Genomic DNA, 27,042 nt, shown 5'->3' with positions numbered 1-27,042 from the left:
AAACTGCATTCTGAATAATTTATTTCAGACAAATAAGACATTCACCTGGGCTGTTCTTTTCCCCTGTTACTGTCACATGCTGGATTCATTATACAGAGGCAAGGCATGTGCTGGTGCAATCGCGGACCCAGAAGGAGCATTAATCGTTTTCCCGATTAAGACGCTCACCTGCTGGGTTTACCAGAGACACTGCGCGCTGCACAAATAATCAGGGCAGGACTTTTTTTTTTTTTGCGCTTTGTTGTGCATAAAATGGCTTTTGGCTTAAATGTTACTGTAAACAGCAAATATATATGTGGTCATTAACAAAGGAATATCAGGGGGGCGGAGCTGTGAATTTTTCAAGGCTTGAAAGAGAATGAGAAAAGCACATTTTACTGGGTTTGTCCCTGCAGACATGCTGTATCAGCGCCTCCCTCTTAGTAACACTGTATCTTCCTTCTACGGCCAGCTAGGAAACCGATAACTGTCTTTGTGGCTTGCTCTCCAGTCTCCGAGGGGTTAAACGTTCACATTCTGTGTGCCACCTTGCCTACAAGAGTACGGGAATGAGGAAGCAGATAGGATGCTGGCATAACTCTGGCGTCAGGCAAACTGTTAACCATTCTGTAACCTCCAGGACTGGGGCAAAGCAACAGAACAGGTTCGCACAGTGTCTTCCGTGCCTTTTGCTCGCAGTTCCAGGGACAGCATTCCCACAGAGCTGCCTCCCATTCTTTGCTGGAATGGAACTGCACGCTGTGCTGGGAAGACACAAAAGCCTTCCGAGCCAGTTTCTGCTGCATCCAGATGGCGAGAGAAGAGTGTTGCGTGACAGCACTGAAATGGAAGTTGCCATGCACATATGTATGTCGTTTAGGATAAGAAGAAGAGGGAGCAAGAGGGGAGGGAGAATCCCATGCAAGTACAAACAGAGAGTGGGAAGGGAAAGCAGCCAAGGCAGCATGTATCTAGCCCTATGAGGCACAGAGGACCACTTCACACATGCAGTATTATCTAAACAAAGAACTAGTTGGCACACAACATCCTAGACAGAATACTGATTTAACACAGGCAAAACAAGGAAGTTTAAGACACCAAAAGGTGTTTTTCTGTGTTATGCTTTTAGCGTGCCTCAAACTCCCATGCATAATAAAATACATGCATGTTAACTAACTGCATGCTGCAGTCAGCACATCAATCAGTCCAAGCTGTGATTAATCAGTAGACCATTTGAATTTGTGGGGTTGCAAGTTTTGCTTATTTTTTCAGCATCTGGTTTAACTTTGGCGTAGTAGGAATTACAACATTTGAATACGGCTAATACATTAAGATGTTTTAATGGTTTCAAGTAAATTGTTTTAGCAATTGTTACAACAACCCTGTAAAGTAGGCCAATATCATTAACCTCACGTTGCAACTGACGGTGAAGTGGCTTGCTTACTCAAGGCTTTTATAGTTGGGACCAGACTTGAATTGAGGTCTTGGTTTGTGGCAGCATAGGGTGATTCTGCATAGGCCAAACAGAACAGGCTCAGGCCCTTTTAAAAAGCATTTTTTGGGGATGGGGGGGGAGTTCCCACAGAACTCACCCCCCAAACGCTTCTGACCCGTTCTATCTGCCTGAACCCGGGTTAAATATGCTTAATTAAATACTTTTTTCTTTAACCCGGGTTTCAAACGCTTCCTGCTTGCATGTGCGAACTACAGGAAGCATTCAATTATCACCCCTTCCCATCCACTATTATGGTGGATTCCCCAGACGGCTGCCTTTAGAGAGGATGCTCTAATAGGTGGCTGCCATGTTGAGCTGGTAAGTGGCTGGGAGGGATTCTTGGCTGTGCAGTTCGTATGGAAACACAGAATTTCCTGTGTGAACCGTGCCCCTTCCTGCTGCCAGGATCCCAGCAATCCCGGCTGGCTCCTGCACCCGCCATGCAAACAGTGGCACAGGAAACTGAAATGGGTTACATGAACCCGGGTTGCCTGTACAGAATCAGCCCTACACTTACCAGTCCTTCTAAAAATCAGAAGCTCTTTTTAATTGACTTGGTGGGTCCACACAAAAATGTAGCTATACATTACTGATATATGTACATTTAAATACAATCTATTTAGTAGTTTAATGGCCAGAGATCAATCAACCGAAATTCAACAGAAGGCTGACATTTGCATATTAAATTAATGTTGAAATAATATCTATAAATCTATGTATCTATTGTGGAAGTCAAAGCCAGCTTTATATGATGTACTTGGGATAATACAGCATGCACAGAAATGTGAAAAAATAATGGTTTTCGCCATTTGCTTCTCAAGTGATATATAAATGGAATAAATGATAGAAAGAACCACATATAAGCGCTAGATAAAAGCTTTTGAAACCTTCTTTGCTCCTTGATAAGAGGGCTCTGGCTTCAGCTGACTGAAATGAGGCCATTTTAGGACTAATCTAGAGGAAACACCATTCATGGATGTGCCCTGGGGACGCACTTCCATTTTGTGGAGTCCGGAAACACCTTATAAGAATTTCAAATGGGCCCAATTTGGGTCAGGAATACTGCAGCATGGGAGGAGGAGGAGGAGGAGGAGGAGGAGAAGGGGTTTCTTCCTTCCTTCTTCCTTCCTCCACCATTTTTTTTTATTCAAAATGATGCCGGGGGTGTGGTTTGCCAGTGTCCCTCAGTGCCATTTCAGGTTGAAAAAACAGTGTAGGGCCAGGCAGAAGCCTCTTCTCTCACTGGGCACTCTCACAAATGCAGGATAATGCACTTTCAATCCACTTTCACAATTGTTTGAAAGTGGATTTTGCTATTCCGCACAGTAAAATCCAGTTGCAAAGTGCATTGAAGGTGCATTATTCTGCATGTGCGAAAGTGCCCTCTGGGCTGCGGTGTTTCCGACAAGAACAGGAGCTCATGGCACTCCTAAAAGGAGTTCTCTACAAAATTGACATGCATTTTTACCTTGTTTGGCCTTTATTTACTGGGTTTACTGCTACGGTGTAATTGAATGCTTATGGATATTGCAACTATGGTAAGGTTTCTTAAAAGCCTCTTGGTACAAAAGACCAAGGACAGATGGGGCTGTGGCTAGGGGAGGATTCAGCAGAGTAGGCAGTAAGCAGCACTACTGAAATGTAGATCAACTTTTAGGCTGTATGCTAGAAAAAGAACTTTCTTAATGAAATTACGGGCACTATGAACTTTGAGACACTAGCATTAGAAATACACATCCAAAGCGTGCCCAGTATTGCTATGGCTGCCATAGAGGATCTTATGGGGAAAAGGTTTTAGTTGATACTCACCCAATGTTCCTTTGAAATGCTCACAAAGCTCAGCTGATGTAGCCCTCTCCAGTGAACCTTCTCCTTTCCCTGCAGACTCTAGAGGGATGGTTGTGGTTACTTGAGGTTTTAACCCCAAACCAGACAGAACTCTTTATTTTTTACTCAACATGAAACCTCAAAGTGAAACTCAGGGGTGCGAAGCCTATGGCCTGAAACCAAAACAAACATTTATCAACTCTTACATAAATAGAAACCCAAGAATTACACACAGCTCTAGCAATGACCCCTGTTGGCTGTTGGCCAATAAAGCAAAACAAACATCCCTTACCTTTGGTGCAATGAGCCAAGGGCTATGTAGTGGCTTCAGGGTTACTGAAAGCCACCTCTTTGGTTGTAGGCATTTTGGTCGCATATTTTCCTCTCCTTGCTTCCTCATCAATACACAAACAAAGTAAGACACTTGTCTCAGCAAAGTCCCATCAGTGTTAGTTTGCCCAGAGTTCAGTGGCAGAAACAACAAGGCCAAAACAGAACCTTCGTGCTCTAAGCCCTACACTAAGGGAGCAACTTGCAGACACCCGTTAGAAGGATCCAAGCAACAGAACAAGTCATCTATTTGTATTAACACCAGTACCAACCCAAATTCCACTCGCCTCTTTTATTAGAGTTGGGGTGCTCAGGCACAGCAAAGTTATACCATGAAAGCATCACTGTGGCTTCTTCCGCCAATAATACCCAGGACAGCTTTTTTGTCTGATGATGAGAAACTGACTTTTTTACTATCTGGCATTGATTCCTATGTTTCGTATAAGATGGCTCTTTTTGCCCTGGTGGCTAGGAAAATGAGAGCAGAGTATTTAAAGCACTGGCCCTTTCCGCACCCCCTCGGGACCGTTTGCATGGACGGTCCCGGGAGGGCGGCAGGCAGCAGCGCAGCCTTCACACAGGCTGCGCTGTCCCTGCAAGCTTATCTCGTCCCTTGGAACAAGGTGACTTAGTCCTATTTTACAAGTAGATCACAATATTTCTTCACAAGCACTACCGCATCTGAAGACAACCTGAAGGATGTGAGTATAGGCCAATATATACTGTGGTGAACGCATGTAGGTTAATTGTACATCAGTTATTTACTTACAGAACAATTATTTACCTATTTGTATGATTTGCACCACCTTCAGCAGTGTAGCTTGTCTACTGCAGCCCAGTGAAGGTGAAGTTGATGGCTTAGAGCAGTGGTGGCAAACCTATGGCACTCCAGATGTTCATGGACTACAATTCCCATCAGCCCCTGCCAGTATGGCAAATTGGCCATGCTGGCAAGGGCTGGTGGGAATTGTAGTCCATAAACATCTGGAGTGCCATAGGTTTGCCACCATGGGCTTAGAGCCTGCTAGGTTCACCAGATCATTGTCCATACTGGAATGTCCTGCACCTTCGGTCTCTACTGTTCTAAGTACACAATACTCAGTATTGATTCCCGTAGTGGTAGCAAGAGAAGATCCAAACATATTCTAGGATGATCTAATTGGTGTGTTCCCACAATTTCCCACAAATGATGAAGCAAATGTATGTTTAGAGTGCATGGGTTGGGCTTACACAATTGGCCATTCCTCTGCATAATAAAAAAATTACTTATATTCATGATCTTTCCCTAATTTACTATTGCTTACACAAGGGGAGAAATTGTATAAAGCTGATATAATTTTTTCTCCCTCATCTGCAGGCTGAAATGGTGCAGTCTAAATAAAGTACTAGCAAATATTTTTTTAATGTACGAGCAAAGATATGGGGGTTGTTCAACGACCCTGTTTAACTTTTGATGGAAATACAATTCCTGTTTCCCTCCCTTCCTTTTGAAAACCTAAAACGAATTGATTTAAAAAAATTGCGCTCACTCCTGTTAGGAGAGTCGCTACATGGTAACGTCCTTAGGCTCTGATGGGGAAGGATCCCCAACCAATTCAAAGTTATCAGCCATTTCTTTAAACAAAAGCATACATACATACAAACAAGCTACCAAAATCACTGTACGTACCTAAAACAGAAGAAGGATTCTTGTTGGCAAACAGGTCGGAAGCTCAGTCTGATCCTCTACAACCTTCTGGGTGCTTGATGGAGTCTGATTGTGCCTATAGGAAAACATGCAACAGAAAATTAAATAAAATTAATAGGACCATGCAATGGTGGTAGATGCATGGGCTTACCATTTAAGTAGGCCATAACCTAACAAAGTGTTAACATTTTTCTTTGGGCATGAGCCCAATTTTCCTTGACCAGCATAGGGCTAGGGGCCTTATAGGAAAACACATTACTCCAGTTCAAATGCAAGAGCTCGGGTTTTTTTCACACCTGCCAGACACTTCACCTTAGACTTTGGGAGTGCAGTCAGGAAGTGAGCTTTTCCATTCTCATTACTGTAAACAAATAGCGCATGGCAGCTGTCCAAGTGTTACAAGTGGGGAATGGACTGAATTGTAACAAACAAAAGCTAAATTCAGAAAAAACAAGATTTAAAAAGTGAAAAGGCCCATCAGCAAAATACCCAATTTGTTTCGTTGCTGCCAAGACTGACTAATTAAAAAACTGCATATTGTTGCAAAACAAGCTCACGTCATACGATCATCAACAATTACCACAAAAACTCTACAGATAAGGGAATTATAAACATTTCAACACTCTCTGAAGAAAAAGTGCCCATGGATTCTGTCACTGAATTGCCCCATGCAGTTCTTACATATAACACAACACTGAAAACAGATAGAATGGAAGTGCCAATGATGAGTTGGCTCCATCTCCTTTTCAATCCAATCATAAGGGTAAGATACGGTAGGAATCCTGTTCCTACAGTTTTACATCTGGCTCGGGGGTCGTAGGTGTAATCCCACAAGCATCAGAAGAGATAGCAAGGCTGTTTCTCAGCTGTATCAATTCAGAGTGCAGTGGGAGCTTTTAAAAAATCCTTCCACATTGAAAAAATAGATTTCAGATTTCTAGTGTCGCCTTCTGACTAATCGTTACTGTGCAGGGATTCCATCATATGAGTCCCCAGCTGCAATCTGAAGTGATATATCTAGAAGCTCCCCAATGACATTGAACCTGGGGACACTTTGGCAATTTCAGAAAGAATAATGGGAACCATCCTGTCAACCACCTCCTGCCCCATTGTGGTGGACAAATGCTACGGCTGGCTGTTTACTTTGGGGAAGAATCAAGCAGGCACCAGGAAGCTCGTAGACAGGCATCATTGAGGATCAGATGCCTATACAGTAGACTGTGAGAATGAGGCTATAGGGATGGGGCTACCCTGTACAGGAAGGAAGGAAGAGGCCTAATATGACTTGGTCTTGCTGTGCTGTGACAAATACTCCTCTTTCCATGGAACACCTACAGCTACTTGCAGCCACACACTAGAATTTCTTCTCAGACACACACACACACACACACACACACACACACACACACAGAGAGAGAGAGAGAGAGGGGGGGGGACATTGAGTAAATATTTAGTGGCTCTACTAGGTTGCTCTGAATAGCCCAGCACTATACGTTTTTAGATCACATTTTTCATCCATATGGCCTTCAAGCCACAGTCCTCACAAATCTGAGGTTGCCCAACGGTTCTATTGAGTGACACTAAAAAAGCCATGATATTGATTCTGCCTTCATCCTCACCTTACTTTGACCTTAATCAGTTCCAATATACAATAGCTGAGCAAGATTATTTCACATAAAAGACTGAGGAAGAATTTATTGTACAAACACAAACCCACTTCCCTGCTGTGACTCTCAAAAGAACTCTCGGGAATCCTAGTCCCACAATATGGTTTAGAAGTCTCCCAACACCTTTACCAAAAGACTACAACTTCCACAGTATGGTTGAAGAAGCCATGACAGCTACATTTACTGCTCTTAAAGACAACTCAGAAACTCTTGTTGATGCACAACACTGCAGACGTTACCATTGGGTGCTGTGTGGGACATGCAAGTCACACCCATTCTGCAGACATTTCACTGGTTGGGGTGCTGTGTGGTTTCTGGGCTGTATGGCCGTGTTCTAGCAGCATTCTCTCCTGATGTTTCACCTGCATCTGAAGATGCCAGCCACAGATGCAGGCGAAATGTCAGGAGAGAATGCTGCTAGAACACGGCCATACAGCCTGGAAACCACACAGCACCCCAGTGATTCCGGCCGTGAAAGCCTTCGACAATACATTTCACTGGTTGTTGATTAGTTGCCAAGTTCAATTCAAGGTTCTAGGTGTCATCTAAAAAACCCTTAATGGCATTGGACTCACATGCCTGCAAGAATGGCTCCTCCCACCTGCTGAGACAGCTTCACCATCTAAGCAAAGCCTTCTGAAACTACCACCCTGCAAATAGGGAAGACTGGCAATCGCTGTTCACATGAGGCTCCCACCTTATGGAACGGGCCTGCCTGAGGAGGTCATTAAGGGCCATACACTTCTTTCTTTCCACAGAATGTCCAGAGCAGGAATTTTCAGGAGGACATTTTTAATAAGAGATTAGAACTGTAGCAGCATGGAACAACTGGGGGGAACAGCTTGCTGGATCAGACCAGAGTCCATCTAGTCCAGCACTCTGCTACTCACAGTGGCCCACCAGATACATCCTGCATGTGAGCTCCCAAAGGTATCTGGTGGGCCACTGCGAGTAGCAGAGTGCTGGACTAGATGGACTCTGGTCCAGTGGTGGGATCCAAAAATTTTAATAACAGGTTTCGATGGTGGTGGGTTTCAAACAGTGGTGCCGCCGCACACATGCACCTCCAGTTCCTATTGGGCAGGAAGGTTGCTTTAGTAACCCCTTCTAGGCACTCAGAAAAAATTAGTAACCACTTCTAGAGAAGTGGTGAGAACTGGTTGAATCCCACCTCTGCTCTAGTCTGATACAGCAAGCTCTTTCTTATGTTCTTATGAAGCTAAGCAGGGTTGGGCCTAATTACTATTTGGATGGGAAACTGTTGTATTCAGTGGAAATCAGAAGTTCCAAAACAATTCAAAGTCCAGACTCATTCTCAAAGGTTTTCTTATTTTTGAACCTGACATTTGAGGTCTGGACTTAGAATTATTTTTCAAGAACATTTTGAAATACTAGTGTAATTACGAGAGGCAGGCAATGGCAAACCACCTTTGAATGTCTCTAGCTTTGAAAACCGTACAGAGTTGCTGTAAGTCAACTGCAACTTGACTGCAAGTACATAAAGAAACTGATTTTACTGCATTGTATAACTGGTAATCTATTTGTATACCTTGCCTTAGACAGTTGTTTTCCTTGTTCTTTGATTCCTTAAAGCTAGTCCAATTGCATTTTTCATTGGTTGTCTTATGCTGTCTGACTCTACTGAATTATACTCAGTTCCTTCATTTTTCTCAGAGAAAGCCACACTAGAAAGCAGCATGCAAACAAATAAATAAACTGAATAATCAGTTTGTTTGAATTTGGAGTACATTTGTGCCCTAAAAAAAGCAGGCAAACTCAATCCTGATATAACTGTATTATCCTTTCTCTGACAGCCCATTTTCATGCTCTGTCATACACAAGAACAGCAGCAACTGTTGTACTTTTAAAAACAAATCTATGATGTGGTGATGGATCGGAAATTCTGCAAACACTCCAAATGTTAAATTCAACACAGAATTAATTAACAAGTATCTTCTTTAACTAGAACACATTTGTTAACTAACTTAAAATCGGCTAATTTTTTAAAATCAAAACCTGACAATGCCCAGTTAAGCAAGGTTTTCAGTTCTAAATAGGGTACAAGAACACAAATTAAATGACACTGCTGTAATGCATAGGGCTAAAAATAACTCAAGTTATTTAAAAGTGAGTCACCAGGAGGGTTTTCAACAAAAGATGCACAGCTTCTACTTGCAAGACAAAGAAAATAAAAAACACAAGTATGTTAAGTAAGATGATCAAACTTCTCCCCAGTTGTACACACTTATTGTCTGCATGACAATGGCTCTTTCATGTCTGCAAAACTGTTTGCTCTCAAATTGCTCTCCATGAATAAACAACTCCAAGAGTCTTTAAATAGGAAACTTCTGTTTAATTCCACATAAGATTGTTTTCATGACAATTACCTAGATTGTAACAATAATTATTGTACATGTCAGGCAAGACAGAAGCTCTAGTGTAACTGGGCAGCAACTGAGAAAATATGCAAAGACCCGTTAGAAATTCAGGAGCTGGACAGAAATTATGCACACAGGATCGCATTCAAAGGAGCCCTTCCACCTTGGCCATATATGCCAATAGCCATTTATGCTGGTGGAAGAAGAAGACGACGACTTTGGTTTTATACCCCACCGATCTCTCTTTTAAGGAGACTCAAGGTGGCCTACAAGCTCCTTTCCCCTGGCGTAGGAAGTTAAGAGCTCGTGTATCTAATCTGTAGGAACCGGGTTTGATTCCCAGCTCTGCCGCCTGAGCTGTGGAGGCTTATCTGGGGAATTCAGATTAGCCTGTACATTCCCACACATGCCAGCTGGGTGACCTTGGGCTAGTCACAGCTTCTCTGAGCTCTCTCAGCCCCACCTACCTCACAGGGTGTTTGTTGTGAGGGGGGAAGGGCAAGGAGATTGTAAGCCCCTTTGAGTCTCCTGCAGGAGAGAAAGGGGGGTATAAATCCAACCTCTTCTTCTTCTTCTCCCCACAATAGACACCTTGTGAGGTAGGTGGGGCTGAGAGAGTTCCGAAGAACTGTGACTAGCCCAAGGTCACCCAGCAGGAATGTAGGAGTTCGGACACACATCTGGTTCACCAGATAAGCCCCTGCCACTCAGGTGGAGGAGTGGGGAATCAAACCCAGTTCTCCAGATTAGAATCCACCTGCTCTTAACCACTACACCACGCTGGCTCTCAGAGAAATGAGACATGTAATTTTTGCCAATTCCCCTTTTCCACTGCTGGCTCCCAGCCTTTCTTATGAGTCTCCCTTAACACCCCTTCCCCTGGAACAGAATTTCACTGTGAGGGGGTTAGGAGGCGGTATCAGGAGGCAGGAATTACCTCTTCTGCAAACTGCTTGTGATTCTTTGGCTCTAATCCATGAATTCTTTGTGTCCTGGACCAATAGTCTCAGTCTATACTACTAGGTGGTTAGAAATGCTTATTCTCTGGTCCATACACAGTAAAGTCCTGGAGACTGGACAATGTTCACCCAAATCAGTGATTGTCTACAATAACATCTAAGAAATGGCCGCTTACTAGGCTGTTCATGTGAGCTGGGTGCCTAAGCTGCACCTACGGATTGGGGGATAGGGAGGCACAGTCCAAGATTCCGTAAATATGGGGTCAAATAAAGAGACTCTTCATGAGTACCAAAGGGCTAATTTGTATGCCATTAAAGGTTAAAATGGAAATGGAAATGGAATGGAGTACCAAAGGTGAGCTCTCACATCACCCCTTAATGAAGCTTCTAGTTTGCCTGCTTAATGCATATGCATCTAATTGGCCCAGAAAACTAAAGTTGTTCAGATGAGGGAAGCAGCGTTCAGCCAAGTGCAAACTGCATTCTAAAAACTCCAAACAAAATGCAAGGTGGAATAGCAAAGGACTGATGAATTAATTGGAGGGGGGGGGGAGATACCATGGTTTTTTTTAAATATTGTGGGCCAATTCTGAAAGTTAAAAAGCAGGATCTAAATCAATCCGACAAACAGAAATTGGGAATCTCTTGCAGCAACTCAGCTCTGTAGATTGGTTGCCTATATTGCAATTTGTACAAATGATTTCAAATTTTAGCAGGAGCACACACACAAATCTGTCGTTTTGCAACATCTGAATGGGTGCAGCTGTATATAACCTTGAAAGCCTTATCTGGGCGAAAAATGAACTCCGAGATCAATATGTAGACTCTGGCTACATAATTCATTTTGGATATGTCATTTGTACCTATGTGACAGGTAATAAAAACACATTTTCTATTGCATTGGGTTGAATAATCTGAATAAGATTACTTATCATTTTTAGGAAAAGCTCTAATTGTAGTCTAACTTAAAATGATAATCTTTTCTTAATTAGTGGCATACTGCAAGAATACTTTGCCGTGGTGGCGAACCTTTGGCACTCCAGATGTTATGGACTACAATTCCCATCAGCCCCTTCCAGCATGGCCAATTGGCCATGCTGGAAGGGGCTGATGGGAATTGTAGTCCATAACATCTGGAGTGCCAAAGGTTCGCCACCACTGCTTCAGAGGGTCAACCTGCACTTTTAAAGGGAAACATTTAGGTCTTTAACCATAAAACCAAAACAAAAAACCTCCTCACTGTACAACAAATGGGCCCATTTGTCAAAAGTAACAAAATAAATTGAAACAGAATAAAGCAAGAAGAATTGAATGGTGGTGCAGGTTTCTTCCCAAAATAGAAAACAGAATTTTTGAGAGCACAAAAATAATTTCCCACAAAAGTTCTTCAACCCTGTTTCAAAATCTTAGCAGCTGTGACTTCAGATGAAGAACTTTGTAGGCATCAAGGTAACGATGATAATGCAGCATTTGGGATAAATTTAACTGAGAGCACGTTGGGAAAGAAGTAACCTAGGTAGGATACTGTGATAATTAAGCAACAACTGAAAATGTTGTTTTTTAGTTTAAGCTCCTGTCCTTGCAGTGGTTTTATGGGATGGACAACTTCTGCTGCTCTCATTACTGCAGCACCTTTGCCAGAGAAGCAACAAAAGATGAAGCCTCACCCATTAGGGTTGCCAGCTTGGGCTTGGGAAATACCTCAAGACTTTGGAGGTGGAGCTTGGAGAGGGCAGAGTTTGGGAAGGGGAGGGGCTTCATCTTGGAACAGTGCCACAAAGTCCACCCTCCAAGGCAGCCAGTTTCTCCAGGGGAACTCATCTCTGTCATTTGGAGACCAGTTGTAAAAGTGGGAGATTTCCAGTCCCCATCTGGGAGCAGCAACCGTGTAAGCCAGGGGTGTCCAACTCTGGCACTTCAGATGTGCATGGACTACAATTCCCATCATCCCCATGCCATGATGTCCATGAAAATGCCATGATGTCCATGAACATCTGAAGCGCTAGAGTTGGTTATAGTTGATGTAAACCATACTGTTTTTGCAGATACCGGAAGTCTCTTGGGGTCAGGTACTGTCAACTGAAGAAAATATAAGAGCTGGCACAGATGAGAAATTTAGCTCTGTGGGTGAGATGGGAAAGCCAGATCTTCAGACAGGACTGAACAAGCATGTTGGCAGTTCTAGATAAGTTCAGACAAGTTTTTAGAGAATGCACAGTGCACAGATTTAGAGTGCATAGATCCTACCACAAAGCAAACTCTTTTCTGGTTTGGAGCACCAGACTATACACCTCCCCCCCCCCCAAAAAAAAAAAAACCACCCTCAGATGCTTCTACAAAGCAAACCACTGCTTGAGGTTTGCAGCAAGCTAATTTTCTTTGGTGGTGAGACAGTAGAGTGCAACCAATAAACATTTCACAGACAGCATCTATGCTGTTTCACAGGAATAGACTCATAACACAAATGAAAGCCTTTAGCATCTCATATGAATCGTCTACTCGCATGAGCAGTATTTTCCAAAATTACCTTGCTCATGCAAGGAGGCAGCTTTGGTAATTGTCTAATATGCCAGCTAGGGGCAAGTGAATATGTTCTAGGTGCATGCTGACTGCCGGGGGGGTGGGGTGTGAAGCTTTGTATTAAGAGACATCACCCAAGAATGCCCTGATATCGAAGTCTGAACTGGATAGACGTTATACATGTTATTGCCCTAGGCACCACAGGGAATGAAAAACAGGGGAGGAGGCTGAAGGAAAAAGTATTTATTCCTTTATTTTCACACCACCTATTTCTCTATTACGTATGTGGATACAGGACAAGTGTCTAGTCCTCTGTAACAGGACAAACAGAAGAGAGCACTAATGGGGCAGACAAACACTCCCGGCTTGCCTGATCAATATTTAAGCCATTAAAAATAGAAGAACTGTGGGAGCAGAAGAATCCAAGCAAGTGTCTTGGAATATGCTGCAGCTTCCTGAACCACAAACCTCAGAGTCAGGTTTTCAGAACTAATAATCAGAATTCATTTCATGCCCCTAGGCCTGTCAGCATAATCCAGTGGACTGAGCCTCGAAAATGAACCTGGGAAACTCAATTTTAAATCTTAGTTCGGCAACAGTCTCCCTGGGTGGCTTTGGGCAAGGCACTATCTCTCAAACCCCATCTGTAAAAACAGGAATAATAATGATCTTCATAAGGCTGCTGTGAGGAAGGAGTAGATAAGGGCTGTAAATTACTTGGCATACTAAAAAAGTGCTTCATAAATGACTAATAATAGCAACCTAATCCTATGTAAATATCACAAATGCTTATCTAAATGTTTGGTTATCTGAATGTTTTGGAAGTTCCTGAGACTGAGGGCCTGTACATATTAATTTTCATGGCTGTGTATATAAAATAACATTTCATCTTATGCTGGGATCCACGACAACTTTCGATAGATGGTGAGCAGCAAACAAAAGACACGGAAGGCAGTGTGGTGATGTCATCCAAGGGGAGGGGTGTTTAGTTTGTAGTCCTTTCCAGCATACTATTTGCAAGCCTGTTTATAAAGAACCAAACACCAGGATAGTATAGTCCCATCAGATCTTGAAAACTAAGCAGGGCCAGCCCTTGATAGTACTTGAATGGGAGACCACTAAGAGATTCAAGGGTCATGATGCAAAAGAAGGCAATGGCAAACCACCTCTGTTTGTCTCTTGCCTTGAAAACTTTACAGGGTCAACGTAAGTCAACTGTGACTTGATGGCTCTTTCTACCAAGAATCAAAGAAAAGGCCTGAGATGGAAGGAATTCAGGCCAAGGTTTCTTCATCTAAACTAGCATCCTGTTTTCAACAGTAGCTAAACAGATACTTCTGGGAAGCCCACAGTGTTGTTTCCCCCTTATTAACTAATATTGAGAAGTATCCTACCTCTGAGCCTAGAAGATTCATTTGGTTTTCATAGCTACAAGCCACTCTTAAGTGAGACTTTTTGATGTCTTTACAGTTGTCTAAACCATCAAGAATGGTAGAAAATTGTACAAAAAAGTACTTTCTTTGGCCCCTTCCGTACATGCAGAATAATGCACTTTCAATCCACTTTCACAATTGTTGGAATGTAGATTTTGATATTCCGCACAGTAAAACCCAGCTGAAAAGTGCATTGAAAATGGATTGAAAGTGCATTATTCTGCATGTGAGGAATGGGGCCTTTTATGTATCCTGAACCTACTATGGGTGATGGCAAATTCTATTAATATAATACCATGCATCATCAAACATCTTCTGCCTCAACTATAAAGTGTAACCACTTTAGCCTTTCCTTGTTCAGCAAAATGGCCCAGACTCTTGACCCAGAAGCTGTTTTAGACTGAGCCTTATCATTGGTCTATCAAGGTCAGAATTATTTACTCTGACTGTGGCAGTGGCCCTCCAGAGTCCCAGGCAGAGGTCACCTCAACTGCTACTTGACCATTTTACCTGGAGATGCTGAAGACCGAACCTGGATCTTCTACATGAAAAGCAGGTGTTCTGCCAATGAGCAATGGCCTTTTCTTATGCTTCATTATACGGCAACCAACCAGGCTCGTAGCCAGAAATTTTATATTGGGGAGGGTAAGTGAGTATATGGGGGCATCTATCACTATTTTTGTGATAAACAGAAACTCAAGGTAGATTACATGGTATAAAGCAATGTAATCAAATAGCACGAGCGATCTCTAATGCAATGCAACAGGACTAGGGTTACAAAAAATTCAAAAGTGCAAAAAAAGTATCACATGTGATATGTCAAGCAATTCAGGAAATGGAATCACAAAAAATAAAAACAATGCTGTAAGATCATGATGGAATAAGCATACACCGCAGTCCTGTTCTCCATTAGTGTTATACAATATTCTCTCAAACAACTGTTTTACATAGTTTGCAGTATAAAAGAGGTGTGGGAGCCTTTCTTACAGTTATTGATACCTGAAACTGCAAGTACAGCCTTCTTTTCTCCATATATTTTCTACATAGGAAAGAAAAAAATTCTGTCACTCAAAACAAGAGTTTTCAAACCAAGAATGCCTATTATCTGGTCACAGTTCTTATTCTGTTTTGGGGTAAACAAGCTAAGGTTGTGATTTTCTGTACCTAAATCTGGAGAACAAATTAATTCAGTTCTCTAAAATCTCTTGGTCTCTGCTGCAGTTCTATGCTTGAAACTTAGCTATAGTTGGGTTATAGTTAGGAACCATTTTCTTACACAATTCAGTTATTAAACATGATGCCAAATGAGACTCCCACTATTTAAAAACCACAACCCTCCCCATGAATAAGATTTCTGTAGGGTCACATTAATTAGTAAAAGATTTGTGCTCACCTATCTCTAGGCCCAAATGCCTTATTATTTGTCTCCTGTCCTGTCAAAAATAATTTTCCCAGCAATAAGAGTTCTTCAGGGCTATTGTGGAATATTGTCTTTTTCTTTCCTTTGTTCAGAATTTGGTACAAGGTGATTTTTACCCCTTTTTTTACTTAATATCTCTCTCTCTCTCTCTCTACTCCAACATAATTTTACTTCACTGCTTGCAGGCTTTTAAAATCAGGACTCTTCAGCCTTGCTAACTATTCATTCTGTTTTAGCCAACGGCATAGAGAATTCACACTTGGAAAGATTTATGACAGGATTCATTCCTTTTTGCCTCAACTTTTTCATTTTCCCCTTTACATAGAGAATTTACACTTGAAAAACTTGCGTCAGATTTCACACCAACCCCTAGTGCTGATCGGAGGGGCATGACAAATGATTGATGGGGCACCACCCCTTTTGCCACACTGTGGTCTGCAGCCAACAGTTCACAAAATGAAACAAAGGAAGCTCATCCCCGGACCATTATACATGAACAGTCTCCCTAGCGGTCAGGTTCCATTCCCTCTGCAGCTGATTCCCTTGCACACACACTCTTTCAGTTTCTTTGTGTAAACCCCACCTCTGATTGTCAAAGGCCCATGGTTTTCCAAACCTCTTAAAGCACTTTTCCCCTTCACGGGAAAACGGAAGAACTGCTGTATGTTCTGTTCTCTGCAGGTCTTCCTGATCTTCCTGGCTATCCCTGCCCAGAAACCAGCAGGAACTTCAGCAATCAGGAAGTGGAGGGTGCAGCAGCATAGGTGTCGAACAGCTTTGCTGCTGCAGAATCCCTATTTGGCCAGAAAGCAAGGAGTTACCCCATTTCAAAGCTCCCAGCTATGCCACAGAGGGTGAGTGAATAATGCCCCCCCCAGGTGCCACATAAGAATCTATTATCTGTGTTTCAAGCAGAAACTTAGCAGACCCATCACATTCCTCATGACTCTTACAAATATATTTACCTCCTAAAGCCCCAGCGTTTAGATCTGGAAGTCTATATAAGAAGTTAGTTCCCCTGCTACTGCTGTACTTTGCCTCTGAACAAGAAATAACAGTGTACACATGCAGAAGGAAAGCTTGGCTTAAATACCACACTGTCCAATCAAAAAGTGGCTAGGGATCATATTTTACAGCTATCACTAAGGAGGTGTCTAGCTATAGAGACTCTATCCTCAGACCTTATGCAACCAGCTTCCAAAGTCACTTACAGGATACAACTGACTTCCTGAGGAAACCACAGAATACCGACAGCTTCCCAGAAATCCCCTGACAGCTTCCATGGATATTGAAATGTGTCTATACCAACATCATCCATAAAGATGAACTATAAGCCACCAGGAATGTTACCCTTGTGTTTATTTTACAAAATAATACACCATCTTGGGCTCATTCCCTTGCCTACCATCCAACTTAATATATGCCATCATGTGCTAACAACGCCTTTCTGATATCTACACTAGACAAATATGTTGATTCATACATAAGAGGATCAATGAACACAAATCTGATAGAAGAAACTACACCATTAACAAACCAGTGTGGGAACAAAAAAAGCTTCAAATGGAATATACAACATGAAAATGGTAATTAGAACTCATTAAGAAAAGAAATGCTATCTCACATCCTGGCTTGAACAGAGACTTGGATTTCCTTACACACTACAGTTTCTAAAACCTCAATAAGACTCACTTTTCACAACTCTGGCTCTTCTGAACACATTGTTACACATGATAATGCTTTGCTCACATCAGTTAATTTTCAGATGCTTCAGACTACTTCTTCCTCAATTAGTGACTGCCATCCTACTTAATAATATTTCTGTTTATCTAAACCTCATGAGAGAGAGGCTGGAATCTCTGACATCTCTCTTCTTCCTTTAAGTTTGACAACCCCATCTGTTCCACACAGACTCACACCTGAAAGGTTTGGGACAAGATTCACACCAAGGTCTCTATGCCCGACTCTTCCCTTTATCCCAGTGGTGGCGAACCTATGGCACGGGTGCCAGAGGTGGCACTCAGAGCCCTCTCTTTGGGCACGCACAAATAGAGCTGCCCCCCCCCCCCCACATCTAGGTTGGCCTTGGCTGAGGGCTCGATTATTAGCATTACACCTAAGACCTATTTTTGGAAAAGCAGTGTACGTAACCCTGTTAAGCCCCACTGATTTTCATGCAAACAACTAAAGCGCGACCCTTTACCTGGGAGTAAGCTTGGTTGCTGGCAGCGGGGCTTGCTTCTGAGCAAACCCTCCTAGGGTCGTGATTCACCCATCGGAAGAGTTGCATGGTTGCGTCAAAGCAAAGCCACCGATGACCACCAAGCTTACTCCCGAGTAACACACGCCTCGGAGCCAAACGTTTTTTCTAAACTAAAACCTCAGTATTCAGGTTAAATTGCCGGGTTGGCACTATGTGATAAAGAAGTGGGTCTCGGGTTGCAATTTGGGCACTCGGTCTCGAAAAGGTTCGCCGTCACTGCTTTATCCCATCCCTTTGGTAATTACCCCTATAAAACTGTGGAATATGATTTCCTCTTCTTAGCATCTGAAGAAGTGAGCTCTGACTCACAAAAGCTCATGCTGGAATAAAATAAGTCTTTAGGATGCCACTGGACTTCTTTATGTTGCTCCCAAGAGCATTTATTTGACTGGACTGAAATAATTTCTTTCTCCAAGACGTCCCTGTGCACAGAGCAGCTACCTAAATTATGTATGTTCGTTAGGATTTTACAAGTGCCAGCTTCATTCAGTCAAACAAGAGTTAACTGCAGAAGTCACGCAAGCTTCTGGAAAGATCTCTCCTTTCTTCTTCCAGCAAAAGAGGAGAGACGGACACACAGGCGCATACAGACTGCACAGGCTGAGCACTTGCATAGATAGAGTTTGCTGTTGCTATATTTTGTGTAACTTTATTTTGTTATCTGGCAAAGTTCTACAAAACAACTTACTCACATCTCTGCCCTATTATTTGCTCTGCTAATTCACTGCAATATAACAACGTTGCTGTGATTATAACAGAATATTCTCAGTATTGTCTCTTTCTTATCCTCGTATTAAGTCAAGACCAGACCTATACGTTTCCCCCCATCTTTGGGCTTACATTGCAGTGTTTTGACGGATCCAACTGCAGAAATTCCTCTGTTACAGTAGTGCTGTGAAAGGATCCCAAATGAAAATCATTAGTAATCTGCAAGTGCCTGCCAAAGTTTCTGCTTATTGTAAAGAGCCAGAAGCACTATCAAGATAACCTCTGATGTGATCCCAGCCGGTATCTGTTGGCCCCTGTAAATCCATTACTCGCTCACTATGGAAGCCACTAACTTCTTGGAGCAAAGATAATGAAGGTTATTGGGATTCTACCACAGGATGCAAAATCATTAAAGGAAGATAGTCCACAATTTATGACCTAGTCTGTGGACTGGAGAACATTATTTTAAACGATAAAATTGCAATCTGCAAAGGAAGTGACCAAACTGGAAGAGCCACATAAAGACTTATAATTACTATCAATCACAGCGGCACTGCCGTAGACATCTTTATTGCTTTAAACACACTAATCAAATGCTTCTGTATTCAGATAGTAAGACTGATAGGCAGATTGACTCTGCGAACAACCCCACAGAGAGCAATTTTAAATTATCAGTTGAAAAATGTACCACAAAAGACAAAGTATACTTAAATGGAGATACACACTGAACACCTGATAAGCTTTCCTACTGTCAGAGGCGGAGTGAGTGGAAACTGTGCCTGGGGCGCACACTCGCCCTGCGCCCCTGTTGCGGCACCACCTCCCCCCCAGAACACCCCCTCCACGGTCCAGCCACAGCTCTACCTGGGGCATTACGCCCCTCCGCCCCATGGGCGCTACACCACTGGATGCCATCCTTTGAAACAATGTTTCTCTCTTTCTGTTCCCCATTTTAATGTTTTCTACTGAACATCAATTTCTGTACTCTGTGATCTTTTTTGGTAGTCCTATTAAATAAAAATTCCACTTTTAGTCTACTTTTTGTTTTTGGAATTTTTTTGGTGAACCAACATGGCTCGATATAGATTCAAACAGGGCTACTATGTCCTTGCATGTGATAAAAGTTCTGATGAACTGTCTGTGAACATTCTGCAGCTCACACTATCAACTACTGTCCCAGCCTCTAGTGGGCTAAGGGTAGGGGGATAGGAGGGTTTTAATCGCCATCTGAGGTTTTCAGGTTTTATTTTAAACATACTCTATTATTATAGATTTTAAACACTGTTATATTATAGTTTTTATATTATGTTGTACGCTGCCCTGAGCCCTATGGGGGAGGGCAGCTAATAAATCCAAAGAATAAAATAAAAAATAAATCTGTATGATGTTCCCAGCCCTGACCTGGATAGACCAGGTCATCCGATCTTAGAAACTAAGAAGGGTTAACTTTGGCAAGTATTTGGATGGGAGACTTCCAAGAAAAACCAGGGTTGTGAAACAGAGACAGGCAATAGCAAACCACCTTTGAATGTGGGATTGTGTTTGCCATGTATCTTACAAATTCCACACATAATTCATACTGAATAGATGCTAAACTATGGTGTTGTCATTGCTGCTCACATAAATATTTTAGCATTAATGATGAAGAAATTCTTCAGCATCTCAGCTGCTAAACAGCTGCTAAAAGGAGTTTTGGGCTGATCTGTCATCAGTACGCTGATGACACTCAGCTGATTCTGTTGATGGAGGGGAAACCGACTTCCGCCCCTGCGGCTCTCCAGCATTGCTTGGAGGCAGTCGCTGGTTGGTTGAGGTAAAGCAGGATAAAACGAAATCCATCGAAGACAGAGGTCCTGTGGGTGGGTCGCGAAAGGAGGGAGGGGGGTTTTCAGCTGCCATTACTGGAGGGGTCTTCTCTGTCATTATCCCCCGGAGCCTGGGGGTTTGCCTGGATTCAGTTCTCTACATGGAGGCCCAGGTTGAGGTGGTTGAGGTGGCATTTTTCTATCTGCATCAAGCACGTCGGCTGGCCTCTTACCTCTCCCGGACTGACCTGGCCACAGTGATCCATGCGACAGTCACCTCCAGGTTAGACTATTGCAACTTGCTGTATGTGGGCCTTCCCTTGCGGTTGATCCGGAAGTTGAAGTTGGTCCAGAATGCAGCAGCACAACTTCTTACAGGTAGTTTATCTTCAGATCACATCTCACCCGTATTACACCGCCTGCACTGGCTTCTGCTAGAATTCGGAATCATCTTCAAGGTGTTGGTTTTAATCTTTAAGGCACTCTGCAGCCTGGGGCCTTCATATCTTAAGGACGGTCTGTCCCCATATGTCCCTGTTCGACCTCTACATTCGGTGGAGGCCAATTTGCTGGTGTTCCCGGGCCCCTCCATGATACGGCTGGCCTCTACCCGGGTCAGGGACTTTAGTGCCCTGCCCCCAACCTGTTGGAACACTCTCCACCCAGCCATCCGGGCCCTGCGGGCCCTAGAAAAGTTCTGCAGGGCCTGCAAGACGGAGTTGTTCCACCGGGCCTTTGGGGAGGTCAGCTGTTGAAAGTGCCGTCCCCTGCGCCCCATGTTCCACCTTGGGGGCTTGTCCATATTATGCTGACCGCCCGATGAGTTTGTCATTGTTTATGTTATCATCTAATTTTAAGATGGAGGTTGATGGTTTTATTGGTTGTACACCGCCCAGAGCCCTTTGGGGATGGGGCGGTATATTAAATCTGATAGACAAACTTCTGTCTGATTTTTATCAATCTAAGTAGCATTTTTTTAAAAAAAATCAGCTATTTTGCTCACATCCTTTCTTTTTAATGATCTTCCACTGCTTATTTGAACAGAGTCATCTCTACTTAATCCAGACACTATAGAGGTGCTACTAGTGGATGATGGGTATATTGAGGTGTTTCTTGTTCTGGATTGGGTTGCACTCCCTATTTTACAGCTTTGCAGCTTGGAGGTACTGCTGGAACTGGGCCTCCTGTTGGATAAGAAAATGGCAGTGGTGCCAGGAGTATTTTTACCAGTTTCAGCTGATGAACCAGCTGGAGCGTTTCCTGAGATTAAAAAAAATACCCTTGCCACTATGTTACATGCCTTGTTTACATCTAGGAGGGGCTAAGACAGATCATACAGAGAGGGGCTGCCCTTGAAGACCATCCAGACATTACAATTGGTAATGAACACTGTGGCAAGAATGTTACTGGAGACTATCACCGGGATCACAACAGAAAGGTCTTGTTTCATCTATACTGGTTTCAAGTTTGCTTCCTGGTACAATTCAAGGTGCTGATATTAACCTATAACGCCCTATGTGACTTGAGAACAGCATAAAATGGTTCTTCTACTCCCGTATGAACCCACCCAATCGTTACAGTCATCTTCTGGACTTTACTTTGGGTGCCCACGTCATCTGAAGCTAGGAAGGGGGCAAGCTGAGAAACAACTTTCTTCATCAAATCACCAATACCGTGGAATTCCCTCCTCATACTATTATAATTTCCCACCTTTTCTGATTGATTGAGTGTTCCCTTATTTACCATCCTTCCTGTTTGTGTTTTTATTCGCTGCTTTTTACACACACACAACTCTGTGTGTATGTGTTGTTTTTAAGAGTTGGTTTTAATGTTCAACTGTTCACAAGCTTAAGGACCCTAATTAGGTGGAAAGGTGGAACAAATGTTTTCAATCAATCAATCATCAGGTTTTGCTATTTACTTATTTTTATTTACTTTATTTATGTCTCATCTTTCTCTTTAATAGGAACCCAAAGTGGTTTACATCATTCTCCTCTCCTCTAGTTTTATCTTCACAACAACCCCATGAGGTGGGACAGGCTTAACTGTGTAGTGAGTTAGGATTCACAGGTCATTTGCTAGGTCGCTCGAGCAACTATTGTAATGTCCTCCCAAATATTCCTATTATTCCTACGGGAGATTTCAAAGCAGAACTGCATAACATGGATGAGTCTGAAAACTTCCGGGTCAGTTGATCACCAATCAGGCTGAACACAGCATCCCACAATACTCTTTCAACATAGTCAGTTGGCCAGAATAGCTCCTTTATTGGTTAGGTTAAGCGAATATTTGGTTAAGCAAATATTAGGTCAAGCGAATATTTCTCAAAAAAAAATTCCTTCAAATCAGGTTTGCATCTATCTTGGGGTCATTACACCTAACTATAAAAAGAACAGGTACACTTAGCAAACATACTTGAAAGTTCAAAAATAATAAGGAAAGTTTCACTGAATTAATCGAACCCCCATTTCTACAACACAGTCACCCCACAGACAGACATAATAAGTCTTGTTTTTTAATTAACTCCACACATTGAACATGGCCACTACTCAGGTTTGCATGTTTTCAGATAAAATCGATGGTGCAACATACTGACCAAACACCCTCGTATCCCAGGACTGCCTGTTTACCTTCAAACTACTTGAGGGCTCTGCTGTCATCATTCTTTTCTTACTGGAGTCAATAAAGGGAACATGCTGTACAGTAGCCTGGCTAAAGACGATTGTGAAAGCTCCCACGGCATGCTTACCGCAGTGACCTTATCATCTGTTCAAACAGACAGCCACAGCGAGTTTACTACACATGAGTCAAGGATTGGCTCAACAGAATCAAAGTTGTTTGGTGTCTGACTAAACAGCTGACTGTAAATAAGGCATTGCACAAACGGGGAAAATGACACTCACCAGAAGAGAGTCATTTCCAGCTTTTGCCAAAGTTCACCCTTCCCCCCCCCAATCAAAAGAAATAAATAAAAGGAAACAATCAATCTTTTTGACTTTATGAACATCCGTTATGACAACCTCAGGGTATCTGCCCACAGACGCTCGTCTTCTTGTGCGCTATGTCCAGCAAAGCTGACTTTCAGCACGACAATACTTCTACTAAGGAAAGAAAGTGGCCCGAACTGGTTGTTGAGCCTTTCTGGGACAGTAAAGTGCTGCATTCTATTCTATCTTGGTTTGTGAAACAGGAAGCAGAAGACAATATAAAGTAAATGCAACGAAAGAAGAACTCATCAGTAAGGACACAGAGCAATCTGTTCACAGAATGGAGGCATAAGGGAATATGGCACATACTTAATCAGACCAGTCAACCACTGCAGGTATATTCACACAAAGCTCTGCCTCAGTTTAACTACATGAGCTTTACTTTATCGCAGTGGCATAGCACCAAGGGGACAGGGGGGTGCGACGGTGTGGGGGTGTGGAGGGTGCACGGCTCACGTGTGATCTGGGCGGAGTTCCCCCTCACTCCGGCCCTGCTTTATCACCTATGCAAGGAAGGGTAAATGGAAAGCAGATTACAGCAAATAATTAACACTAGGATGTAGGGTTCCCAACCTCCAGGAGACGACTGGAGATCTGGGATTACAAGTGATCTCCAAGTAAAAGAGATCAAATCACCTGGAGAAAATGGCTGCTTTGGAAGGTGGACTCTATGGCATCATACCATATTGAAGTTCCTCCCCCCCCACCCCACCCTCCTCAGCCTCTGACCCGCAAATCTCCAGGTATTTCCCAACCTGGAGTTGGCAATCCTACTGGGAAGGAATGTTTTATTACTGTATTACACTTATATAAACAAGAGATTACATTGACAACATTTAGGAGAGGGGGCTGGCTTGGAATATACATATCCCCACCTCGTAATGCTTAGTTATAATGTAAACTGTATATTATCCCCACCACAGCAGCCCAGAAAACTTGCTCTCCCCTGTATTTTTCAATTCCACTTGAACAGGGCCACATGGCTCACGACTTGCACTGCTTAATAAACCCTGCTCAAAGGAGAGCTATAATGCTCGCCAGGTTTAATGTTATGCCCTCTGCCTTGTTACATGGTAGATTTAACCATCAAGAAAATAGATTGCGCCCGTGTAATGCTGGCTTTATCGAATCTTTGGCCCACCAATTATTCTATTGTTCTAAATTCAAGGAAATCAAATCCAAGTATGTGAGTCTTACTCCTTCATTTTTAACTGATCTCCCTGACTTATTTAGATTATTTTACTTGCTGGATAATCCATTTCCTTCCTTTTGTGCGATGGAGGCAGACTACCAAAAGCCAGAAGCAACTTTTTACTTAACATTTTATTCTCTGCTTGGTGTATCTAGGATTTTATCAGTCTTTCTATTGCTGTATTTTTCTTTACTGTTTATCATGCCAATAAATACTTGATTGATTGACAACTATCCCCCACACCACCCCCATCTCCAAGCTCTTGTTTGGCTCAATCTGGGCCTGGCAAGAAGTGCCTCCCTCTCTTCTTGTTGCAGGAACCAGGGATTCTGGGAACTGTAGTTAAGACACTATGTGAAACCTACATTTCCCAGAGCCCTTATTCTAGGGCTCTAAAGACTGACCATTCAATGGATCAGAGTAGAGCAGGAGGCCTTTTCACAGAAATCTCCCTCTCTGCTTTATTCGCTGCCACCAACACTTGGCCAAGCCCATTCATGTAAATAGATGGAGGGTCAGGGTTTGGGATTTGGAAACACTCCAAGCAACTTCATCAGATACGCAATAAAGTTCTTCAATTTCAGAACTGTGATCAGGAAAACCTAAGCTACTTTCTCCTTCTTTGGAGCCTCCTTTGGAGGTTTTTAAAGAAAGGCCCGATGGCCATCTGTCAGGAGTGCTTTGATTGCATTGCAGAGGGTGGCCCTTGGTGGCCCTTGCGGGTCTCTTTCAACCCTATGATTCTATGATTCTTATTAGATGGGAGGAAGAAAGCTGTTTGCCGCAGCCAATTTCATCCCTGAGTATAAAGTAAGTTACCTTACCCATCACATACTATGTATCTCAGAACAAATATATATGTGTGTGCCTGAAACAAACAAGGGCTTGCAATATGTCATACAAAGCAAACAAATTCATTGCTACAATGTGTGAAGCCACCACACACAAGTGTGTCGAGTTCTATGAGGCAAGACGGGACTTCAAACTTGACAACAGAATGACAGTTTTAGTAACAAAGTGCTGTCTGTTCTCATACAACCAAGGTAACCCTTTAGGACTGGGAGTGACTCTCTCTAATCTTTCATTGCATCTCCTGGTAGCCATCAGCACTGAGCTGCAGGGCAGAGTAACTACAGTGGCAGGAAAAAGTGGCACGTCACTCTCCTCACAAGAGAATTCCTCAGAGTTCTAACACATGAAGTACCAAATGTACCAGCATTGCGAGTGGAGGAAGACAGGCAAGGATCGGTGAGGTTTTATACACCACAAGGATTCAATTGTTGGCTGACTAAGTTTGAAGAGGTTGCAAGTGCTCCCTTGGCAGGCCTGATTCATAGAGAAAGCCCTTTTAAAAAAAGCCTTAACCCCCACCACACTCTTGCTTCGATTCATCCCTACCCCAAACCACAAGAAGAGTGTGAACATAAGACATTACAACGCAATCCTTAACGTTCTCAGAATCACCACAGTGATTGACGATCAGGATCCGCAACCTTCTTCTTCTGAACACCTCAATATTTCTTTCCCCTCCCCTCTGGTGCTCACACACACACACACACACACACACACACACCCCACACACACATCTACACACCACCTTACAATGTATGCCATTGTTATTAGAGATGTGCAAAATTTATGTGACTGGAGCAAAGGCCATTTGCAATTGTCTGAGCCATAGAATTAATCATCAGCCAAGACTTTAAAAAATCACAGCTTAGGAGACAGCAATCACAACCGCCATGCATCATAATGACAAAATATGCAGATCAGCTTGGGCAGAGAAATCACATTCTCTATTCCTTCCACAAGTTTTAGTGTGTGAGGAAGCATGTTAATGCACACACAGCTCATTCAGTTATTTTTTAAAAATGGCATATTTTTGTATATAATGTGATGCCTAGGGAGGAACGAGAAAAAGGCAAGTTTGCTTGGCACTCCCTTCATAAGTCTAGGGTTTTATCAAGGCTTCTGTAAACTCATGGCAAAATGCTAACTCAAGCCGCAAATGGCAAGGGCCCTTGTGTCTGTTGATTCACATGCCTGTATTTCACAGGTGTAAAGAAGGCATGGAGATCTATTTTAAAAAAACAACAACATGAAAAAGCAAGTGGAAAAGGGAGCTAAAGAAATCCTCCCTCCCCAATCTAACCTGGCTGCATTCAACGATCAAAGGCCATTACAATAGGTTCAGTATGAATATGCAATTCAGACCATCTCTCCCCCCATAGTATTCCATGCATAGAAAGTTTCTGAATCACAAAAGAAAAATGTCTACTTGATTTCTGAAGGATCGTGTGTAGATCGTAAGTGTCATAAGCAACTGTGGTAAAAGGCGGATAATAAATGTAAACAGAAAACAGAAATAGAAAAATAAGCAGTAATGGTCATG

The 27,042-nt window shown here is 42.7% G+C and overlaps 1 long non-coding RNA gene across 8 annotated transcripts in view; it reads right to left on the bottom strand.

Annotated features, from left to right (window-relative positions):
- Window positions 1-27,042, bottom strand: part of LOC125438825 — a 326,259-nt gene that overhangs the window by 1,829 nt on the left and 297,388 nt on the right. For all 8 annotated transcript variants that reach the window (XR_007245419.1, XR_007245421.1, XR_007245423.1 and 5 more), the window contains 2 exons: window positions 5,301-5,394; window positions 3,284-3,474 (listed from right to left, as the gene is read on the bottom strand). This is a non-coding gene — a long non-coding RNA (uncharacterized LOC125438825). The remainder of the gene's footprint in view (window positions 1-3,283; window positions 3,475-5,300; window positions 5,395-27,042) is intronic.

This window comes from Sphaerodactylus townsendi, linkage group LG09 (genome assembly GCF_021028975.2).
Source record: "Sphaerodactylus townsendi isolate TG3544 linkage group LG09, MPM_Stown_v2.3, whole genome shotgun sequence".
Classification (NCBI taxonomy): Eukaryota; Metazoa; Chordata; class Lepidosauria; order Squamata; family Sphaerodactylidae; genus Sphaerodactylus; species Sphaerodactylus townsendi.
This window is presented reverse-complemented; position numbering and strand designations above follow the sequence as displayed.